Here is a 9,957-nt window from a genome sequence, read left to right as displayed (position 1 = left end):
GTCGACGACCCCGCACTGGGAAGGAGGCGACCGCACCATGGGGGAAGGAGAGGTAGCTAATCTCCCTTCCTCCCAGGGCATCGCTCCGACGGCCCCCTGGCCGGGATCGAAGTGCTCTCGCCCCGCAAGGGCATCAGAGTCGGGGCCGGAGAGATTCAGCGGAGTGGGGAGAAGCCAGGGGAAAGGACCCGCTGGCTCTGCCGGCGGGAAGGACCCGCTGGCTCTGCCGGCTCGCCCACCTCCATCTCTGCCGCTGAGTTGCTCGCTCAACGCTGCTGATGCTGTCGACGTCTCCGCTCGTCGCCGCCAAGCTTCGTGCCCGGACGGGAGAGGGTTTGTCGATGCATTCGACGGTAATGATCCTTCCGCAGGTTCACCTACGGAAACCTTGTTACGACTTTTACTTCCTCTAGATAGTACAGTTCGGTCGTCTTCTCGGGCAACACCGCAGAGGAGCTCCGAGGAGTCCCCCCGCGGGCCGATCCGAGGACCTCACTAAACCATCCAATCGGGTAGCGACGGGCGGTGTGTACAAAGGGCAGGGACTTAATCAACGCGAGCTAATGACCCGCACTTACTGGGAATTCCTCGTTGATGGGAACATTTGCAATCCCCGATCCCTATCACGAACGGGGTTCAGCGGGTTACCCGCGCCTCCGGCGCAGGGTAGACACACGCTGAGCCGTTCAGTGTAGCGCGCGTGCTGCCCCGGACATCTAAGGGCATCACAGACCTGTTATTGCTCGATCTCGCGTGGCTAAGCGCCACTTGTCCCTCTAAGAAGCTGAACGCGGACCGCGGGGGTCGCGTAACTATTTAGCATGCGGGAGTCTCGTTCGTTATCGGAATTAACCAGACAAATCGCTCCACCAACTAAGAACGGCCATGCACCACCACCCACAGAATCGAGAAAGAGCTATCAATCTGTCAATCCTTTCCGTGTCCGGGCCGGGTGAGGTCCCCGTTGTTGAGTCAAATTAAGCCGCAGGCTCCACTCCTGGTGGTGCCCTTCCGTCAATTCCTTTAAGTTTCAGCTTTGCAACCATACTCCCCCCGGAACCCAAAAACTTTGGTTTCCCGGAGGCTGCGCAGTGGGTCATGGGAATAACGCCGCCGGATCGCCGGTCGGCATCGTTTATGGTCGGAACTACGACGGTATCTGATCGTCTTCGAACCTCCGACTTCGTTCTTGATTAATGAAAACTTTCTTGGCAAATGCTTTCGCTCTCGGGCGTCTTGCGCCGGTCCAAGAATTTCACCTCTAGCAGCACAGTACGGGTGCCCCCGGCCGTCCCTCTCAACATGGCCCTAGTTCTCAAAACCAACAAAATAGAACCAAGGTCCTGTTCCATTATTCCTAGCTGCGATATTCAGGCGAACGGCCTGCTTTGAACACTCTAATTTTTTCAAAGTAAACGCTTCGGGCCCCCGGGACACGCAGCGAAGCGCATCCCGGGGCGGCCCGAGAGACAGGGTCCGGGACTGGCGGTAGGCTCGCCTCTCGGCGGACCGCCAGCCCTTCCCCGAAATCCAACTACGAGCTTTTTAACTGCAGCAACTTTAACTTACGCTATTGGAGCTGGAATTACCGCGGCTGCTGGCACCAGACTTGCCCCAATGGATCCTGGTTAAAGGATTTAAATTGTACTCATTCCAATTACAAGGCCTCGAAAGAGTCTTGTATTGTTATTTTTCGTCACTACCTCCCGTGTCGGGAGTGGGTAATTTGCGCGCCTGCTGCCTTCCTTGGATGTGGTAGCCGTTTCTCAGGCTCCCTCTCCGGAACCGAACCCTAATTCCCCGTTACCCGTTGTCACCATGGTAGGCGGGTTAGATACCATCGACAGTTGATTAGGGCAGAAACCTGAATAGATCGTCGCCGTCACGGAGGACGTGCGATCGGCCCGAGGTCACCTAGAGTCGCCAAGTCTAGGACGGGGCTGGCGCCGCAGCGGGCCCGGAGACCCGCCGCGGACCAGGGCTCCCGGATTGGTTTTAAGTCTGATAAATGCACGCCTTCCTGGAGGGCAGCGCTCTTGGGCACGTATTAGCTCTAGAATTGCCACAGTTATCCGAGTAGCACATCATCAATGCGGAACGATCAAGGAACCATAACTGATTTAATGAGCCATTCCGCAGTTTCACCGTAAAGAATAGTCAGTACTTAGACATGCATGGCTTAATCTTTAAACAAGCATATACTACTGGCAGGATCAACCAGGTAGCCGAGCTCTGAGGGGTAGACTCTTGGAGTCAGGCTCCGTGAGCTAATGGGAACGCTCGTTGCTGCTGCTGCTACCGCAGCGCTTCTCCGCCGCCGGAGAAGACCTCGCAGACAACATTGGATGGAGCTTAGGGCAGGGGGGCAAGAAGATGCTCTCGGTCCCTTCCAAGGACCCGAAAAAGCCTTCCCTTCCCCTCCCTCTCGCAGTCGCTGCTTTCCCCACTCAGTTCAGCAAGAAGTGGCGCTCGACTCTCACCTCCATCAGCACCTCCGAAGCTCGGACAGCTCCCTGTAGGCTGCGCATAGAAGGAAAGCATTGGACGCTCAACTTCAGCACCTCGAGTGTCGGACGGCTCCACCACCACCTCTCCACACTGTTAAGCGAGAGAGACGATAGGAGCCGTCGCGACGTACCCATGCAGCGCCGCCCGCCAACGCACAGAGGAGGCGGAGGGGATCGGGCGCCAGGTCCGGGGGAAGGCTGGGAGGGAAGCTACGGCGCTGCTACCCAGCTTTCAACCCTGCGGGACCGGTGCTCCGCTCCTATCGCTCCGGCGAACAGGGTCCGCTACGCTTTCAACACCAGCGCCCGGCAGAGGGCTTGGAGAAGGCTCGCGCGGATCCTCGGTTCGGATCGCCTGGCTTCGCGGGAGCGGCCTTCGGCTAGGGCCGACGACGGCCGGACCGAGCAGATTTGGACCGGGGTGCGGGGCGAGTACCTGCCTCTCTCACGAAGGGAGTGTCACCGGTAAGAAGCCTCTTCCCACGTCTGCTTGCCGACTTACGCTCGCCCCGACGAGAGGCCCAACCGAAAGAGTGGAAAGGGGCAGAGATTTCCAGGGTCGCCCCACCAGGGATGCAATACCCCAGTGCAGACAGTCGGCCCTGCCCCGAACCTACTCGGTGGTTTGAAGGTTAACCTCTTGGGGAAAAGCAGCGATTCGCCTCGGCGGTGCGTGCCTCCGCGGATCTAAACCCCCTCGATCGATGTGGGGCCAGAGGACCCCTTTCCCGTACGAAACTGTCAGCTCACCATGGGCTCGACGTCCGTGGGTCGGGGAGTTGAGCGCTTACGCGCGGCGGGACCTTATAACCTGCAGCGGCTGAGGAGCGAAGATTTCCAGGGTGGGCCCCCGGGGATGCCATACCCCGAGCAGCCTGTCGGCCCCGCTCCTAGCACGCTGGCAAGCAATGGAGTCTTCCCCGCGGCAGCCACCGCCCTCGCCCTAGCCTCGCCGTCGGTCGATGAAGAACGTCGTTCGCCCTCCTCTGGCTCGGGATTTGGAAACGGCCTGGCCTTCGCCTACTCCGTCGGGCAACTGCCTTCCGCCAGCCCCTTCCCTCGAATCCCCTTCTTCCATTTTAGACCCGATCAGGGGATTGGTCAGCCCAGCCCTGGGGTAAGAAGAGGGGTTGGGGTCGGTTCGGCTTCGGGTGCCCCGCTCGGCCAAAGGTTCCCCTCGCTTTGGGAAGCACGCGAGGTCGCGGAGGGTGTCGGGGTTATTTTTTCGGCTCCCTGGCTTCGCGGGAGCGGCCTTCGGCTAGGGCCGAGCCGTCCGGCCCGCGCAGATTTGGACCGGGGTCCGGGGCGAGTACCTGCCTCTCTCACGAAGGGAGTGTCACCGGTAAGAAGCCTCTTCCCACGTCTGCTTGCCGACTTACGCTCGCCCCGACGAGAGGCCCAACCGAAAGAGTGGAAAGGGGCAGAGATTTCCAGGGTCGCCCCACCAGGGATGCAATACCCCAGTGCAGACTGTCGGCCCTGCCCCGAACCTACTCGGTGGTTTGAAGGTTAACCTCTTGGGGAAAAGCAGCGATTCGCCTCGCGGTGCGTGCCTCCGCGGATCTAACCCCCTCGATCGATGTGGGGCCAGAGGACCCCTTTTCCCCGTACGAAACGGCCGGCTCACCATGGGCTCGACATCCGTGGGTCGGAGAGTTGAGCGCTTACGCGCGGCGGGACCTTATAACCTGCAGCGGCTGAGGAGCGAAGATTTCCAGGGTGGGCCCCCGGGGATGCCATACCCCGAGCAGCCAGTCGGCCCCGCTCCTAGCGCGCTGACGAGCAATGGAGTCTTCCCCGCGGCAGCCACCGCCCTCGCCTCGCCGTCGGTCGATGAAGAGCCGAGTTCGCCCTCCTCTGCTCGGGACTCGGAAACGGCCTGGCCTTCGCCTACTCCGTCGGGCAACTGCCTTCCGCCAGCCCCTTCCCTCGAATCCCCTTCTTCCATTTTAGACCCGATCAGGGGATTGGTCAGCCCAGCCCTGGGGTAGGAAGAGGGGTTGGGGTCGGTTCGGCTTCCGGTGCCCCCGCTCGCCAAAGGTCCCCTCGCTTTGGAAGCAGAGGGTGCCGGGGTTATTTTCGGCTTGACGCCTAGTCCGGTCCCTGCCGGTTCCCGTGGAGGCCCGCGGTCAAAACCAGCTCCCCGGCTGTCGGAGCCGGAGCCCCGCAGCCCGAGCGGACGCACCGAGTCCCTCATGTAAGGGATAGCCGCCCCTACGGAACGGCCCGGACTGGGACCAGGCACCCCCAGGCGCCGAAGGGGTGGGTCGGCCGTGTTGCCGAAGCTTAGCCGGCGCTGATGACCGCAGCCCCTAACGATGCCCACAGGCGGGGGAGCCAAGGAGAGCACTAGGAAGACGTGGCGGGGTCGGACGGCTCAATTTCCAGGGTGGGACCCCGGGGGTTCAGTACCCCGGGCATCCGGTCGGTTTCGCCGGCGCGACCCCAAGCCTTCCACGGCCCCCTTCGTGGGTGCAGGGATACCGTGCAGGGTGCAGGCTTAGACGCCAATTCCCCAGAAGTTTTAGGGATAGGGTTTGTCCGGGCGCCACCGCAGCGACAACCTCGCAAGAAGCTCTCTTCCACAAAAGCACGGGCAACGTTCGTGTGCGAGTGTTGGTCTCCCATGGTCTACCGACTCCCCCGGGCGGCCCAAGCGTTACGCCCACGGCCGGGCCCTCGAGCAGGCGCACCCCTGGTGCCTCTCGTAAGGGAAGGCTACGGTCCTCAACCCCTCGTATGGCGGGGAGGGCGCATTTGAAACGCTAAAGGACGAGCCCTGTTCGGGACCTGGCGGGGATCCGCGGATTGGCGAGAGGGATGGGTCTGCCGTTGGTCAGAGGGGACGCACCCCTGGGACGCAGTTTGGCATTAGCGACCGATGGCCCATCTACGACCATGTACTCCGGGAGCGCCAAGGAGGACGCGGGTGGGCTTTGGGGGCAGACTCAATTTCCAGGGTCTGGGCGCCGGGGGTGCAATACCCTTAAGCGCTCATGTCGGTTTCGTCTGCCGCCCGCCTCTGGCCCGGCTCCTAGTGACGGGTGCTGTGAACGTGCGATCGTGCTTGCGGTTGAAGAGTTCAAAGGCTACCGCTGGGGATAACACGCCCGGGGAATTTAGAAACCCCCCCCTCCGCTACAATCTCTGCTTCTGCCGGACTCGGAGGGGAGCCGCCCCGGGGGCGACCGCTCCCTCTCCTCTTCCGCGGCGTGCCGCGCGCTTCGCCGTCAGCAGCGGAGCGAACCTTTTTCTCGGTCCGCAGCTCTTCAGGCGTAGGCGGGCAGCGCTAACAGGGTACACTGGGGACCACTCGACCGCAACCGCTCCTCCGACCGACGAGCATACCTACCGCGGATACGCCACGGTGGGGTCTAAGCCTCGTCGCCGCCGCGAGGAGCAGGCGGGAGCCGTCCCTTTTCGTGCTGCGGAAATAAACCGTGGACACAGAGGTGTGTCTGCGCTCTCCGACCGGGCGGGGGGGCGATTGGACTTGCCCGAGGGACACTAGGCGAGGCGCTGCCGCGGGAGCCGGAGCTCCGCGCTGGACGCTGCCGCCGCCGCCGCCGCCCCCCACCCACGGTACGGTGGAGTACGCCCGTTCCATACGCTTCGTAGCAAACCTCAGCCGAAGCAGAGAGTCCTACCGCTGTGGCAGGAGCGGGGCCGTGCGAGGACCACACTGGCACCGCGCTACACAACCTTAGGCAGAGGACCACAGCCGCTCACGGGGAGCGGGGGATTGATGCGCGACCAAGACTGAGGCTAAGGAACGCTTTACCATAAACCGGCCGGGGCCAATACCCCTGACCGAGCAAAGTGCCCTGCCCCGCCGGATCGCGCTGTGTCCGCGCTGTGTCAGATCGATCAAAAGAGCGGAGAGCCGAGACTCTACCGCTGGGAGTTTGTGGAGAACGGCCTGGCTTGCGTCCCGTCCTCCCGCCCTCGACCTCACATGGCTAGCCTCACCCGCCGGGAGCCACCCCATTGGGGACCGTAGGGCGGAGAAGGGGTCTCCGCGTCCGGAATTTACTTGTGGAGAACGGCCTGGCTTACGTCCCGTCCTCCCGCCCTCGACCTCACATGGCTAGCCTCACCCGCCGGGCGCCACCCCATTGGGGACCGTAGGGCGGAGAAGGGGTCTCCGCGTCCGGAATTTACTTGTGGAGAACGGCCTGGCTTACGTCCCGTCCTCCCGCCCTCGACCTCACACGGCTAGCCTCACCCGCCGGGCGCCACCCCATTGGGGACCGTAGGGCGGAGAAGGGGTCTCCGCGTCCGGAATTTACTTGTGGAGAACGGCCTGGCTTACGTCCCGTCCTCCCGCCCTCGACCTCACATGGCTAGCCTCACCCGCCGGGCGCCACCCCATTGGGGACCGTAGGGCGGAGAAGGGGTCTCCGCGTACGGAATTTCTTGTGGAGAACGGCCTGGCTTACGTCCCGTCCTCCCATGGCTAGCCTCACCCGCCGGGCGCCACCCCATTGGGGACCGTAGGGCGGAGAAGGGGTCTCCGCGTCCGGAATTTCTTGTGGAGAACGGCCTGGCTTACGTCCCGTCCTCCCGCCCTCGACCTCACATGGCTAGCCTACCCCGCCGGGCGCCGCTCCATTGGGGATACGGTACGGCAAAGCGCGACGCCGCACGATGCCAACACTTTGTGCAAAAACCTGGCAGAGTCGACCAAAACCTCGCTTCTTTGACCGGTATTTTTGATGCTTTTCTCTGCCGCCGAAGGTGCACTGAGGGTCGGATCGCCCAAAATTTTTACCGGTCGTTTTGGTCTGCGGTTCTTCCGAGAGGTGCCCGCCTGACAGTTCTTTTTCAGCAGCCTCCGAAAGGCCATCCAGCGGGCAAGCCAGGGGTTGGCAGCCGCCGGCGGTGAGCCTTCCCCGGCCGGGGCAGACGGCTCCGACCGCAAAATTTTTTCGACTTTCGCCGAGGCCAAAACCCCATGCACTTTTAAAGCCTGCCCGCAGCGCCGTCTCCTGTCAGACGTCCCTTGCCGCCTGCGGTGGTCCTCGCCCGGCAGAGAGAAGCCGGAGTCGCCCCCTCTCCGGTTCTTTTTCACCATTCCGGAGCTCTGAAATCTGCCGGACACCGAGTGACCGAGGACGCTTCCAGGAGGGCGGCAGCGAGAGGCAGAGTGCCACCGGTCGGGTCGCCGGTTCTCCCACACTTTGAAAATTTTTCGCTTGTTCTGGTGGGATGGAGAGAGAGCGTGGCTTATGCGCCCTCTGCCCCGCGGTCCGCCCTGGCTGGCCTTACGCCGGTGGTTCGCCAGGCCACCGGCACCTTGTACGGCGGGGACGGCGTGGCTTATGCGCCCGTCAACCCACCTACTCGCCCCGGCTAGCCTTTTACCCGGAGGGCGCCACGCTCCGGGTACCAGTGAGCGGCACGAACCCAGTCATACCATGCCGCTCACCTCGCGCCCTCTCCGGCCTCCGCCGCGGAGACCTCCCGCTAGGACCTGCGGGGGGCGATTTCTGCCAAAATCTACAAAGTCCCCGATGGTTAAGGACGTAGACTGTTGAGCGGGACCTACACACTCTTGTAGCCGATGGGGCTCGCCATTTCCCGCAGAAAATGGACCACCTCCCGCAGAGGAACATGAAATGCCCCTTCCCGCGGGACCCGAAGGACCGCTCTGTCCGAGCAGGCCTCCAGGACCACGGCACGCAAAAGCGACTCAGTCCCGCTGGCATTACGGATCTGACTTTGTGCAAAAACCAGGCAGAGTCGACCAAAACCTCCCTTCTTTGACCGGTGTTTTTGTTGCTTTTCTCTGCCGCCGAAGGTGCACTGAGGGTCGGATCGCCCAAAATTTTTACCGGTCGTTTTGGTCTGCGGTTCTTCCGAGAGGTGCCCGCCTGACAGTTCTTTTTCAGCAGCCTCCGAAAGGGCATCCAGCGGGCAAGCCAGGGGTTGGCAGCCGCCGGCGGTGAGCCTTCCCCGGCCGGGGCAGACAGCTCCGACCGCAAATTTTTTTCGACTTTCGCCGAGGCCAAAACCCCATGCACTTTTAAAGCCTGCCCGCAGCGCCGTCTCCTGGCAGACGTCCCTTGCCGCCTGCGGTGGTCCTCGCCCGGCAGAGAGAAGCCGGTTTCGCCCTCTCACCGGTTCTTTTTCACCATTCCGGAGCTCTGAAATCTGCCGGACACCGAGTGACCGAGGACGCTTCCAGGAGGGCGGCAGCGAGAGGCAGAGTGCCACCGGTCGGGTCCCCGGTTCTCCCACACTTTGAAAATTTTTCGCTTGTTCTGGTGGGATGGAGAGAGAGCGTGGCTTAAGCGCCCTCTGCCCCGCGGTACGCCCTTGGCTAGCCTTACGCCGGTGGTTCGCCAGGCCACCGGCACCTTGTACAGCGGGGACGGCGTGGCTTATGCGCCCTCTGCCCCGCGGTCCGCCCTGTCTAGCCTTACGCCGGTGGTTCGCCAGGCCACCGGCACCTTGTACGGCGGGGACGGCGTGGCTTATGCGCCCGTCAACCCACCTGCTCGCCCCGGCTAGCCTTTTACCCGGAGGGCGCCACGCTCCGGGTAGCAGTGAGCGGCACGAGCCCAGTCATACCATGCCGCTCACCTCGCACCTTTTCCGGCCTCCGCCGCGGAGACCTCCCGCTAGGACATGCGGGGGGCGATCTTGACCAAAATCTACAAAGTCCCCGATGGTTAAGGACGTAGACTGTTGAGCGGGACCTACACACTCTTGCAGCCGAAGGGGCTCGCCATTTCCCGCAGAAAATGGACCACCTCCCGCAGAGGAACATGAAATGCCCCTTCCCGCGGGACCCGAAAGGACCGCCCTGTCCGAGCAGGCCTCCAGGACCACGGCACGCAAAAGCGACTCAGTCCCGCTGGCATTACGGATCTGACTTAGTGCAAAAACCTGGCAGAGTCGACCAAAACTCCCCTTCTCTGACCGGTATTTTTGTTGCTTTTCTCTGCCGCCGAAGGTGCACTACGGGTCGGATCGCCCAAAATTTTTACCGGTCGTTTTGGTCTGCGGTTCTTCCGAGAGGTGCCCGCCTGACAGTTCTTTTTCAGAAGCCTCCGAAAGGCCATCCAGCGGGCAAGCCATGAGTTGGCAGCCGCCGGCGGTGAGCCTTCCCCGGCCGGGGCAGACAGCTCCGACCGCATAATTTTTTCGACTTTTGCCGAGGCCAAAACCCCATGCACTTTTAAAGCCTGCCCGCAGCGCCGTCTCCTGTCAGACGTCCCCGCCGCCTGCGGTGGTCCTCGCCCGGCAGAGAGAAGCCGGAGTCGCCCTCTCTCCGGTTCTTTTTCACCATTCCGGAGGTCTGAAATCTGCCGTACTCCGAGTGACCGAGGACGCTTCCAGGAGGACGGCAGCGAGAGGCAGAGTGCCACCGGTCGGGAAGCCGGTTCTCCCACACTTTGAAAATTTTTCGCTTGTGCTGGTGGGATGGAGAGAGAGCGTGGCTTAT

Source organism: Engystomops pustulosus, unplaced genomic scaffold (assembly GCF_040894005.1).
Source record: "Engystomops pustulosus unplaced genomic scaffold, aEngPut4.maternal MAT_SCAFFOLD_446, whole genome shotgun sequence".
NCBI classification, from domain to species: domain Eukaryota; kingdom Metazoa; phylum Chordata; class Amphibia; order Anura; family Leptodactylidae; genus Engystomops; species Engystomops pustulosus.
The sequence above is the reverse complement of the archived record's forward strand: the minus strand, read 5'-3'. Positions refer to the sequence as shown.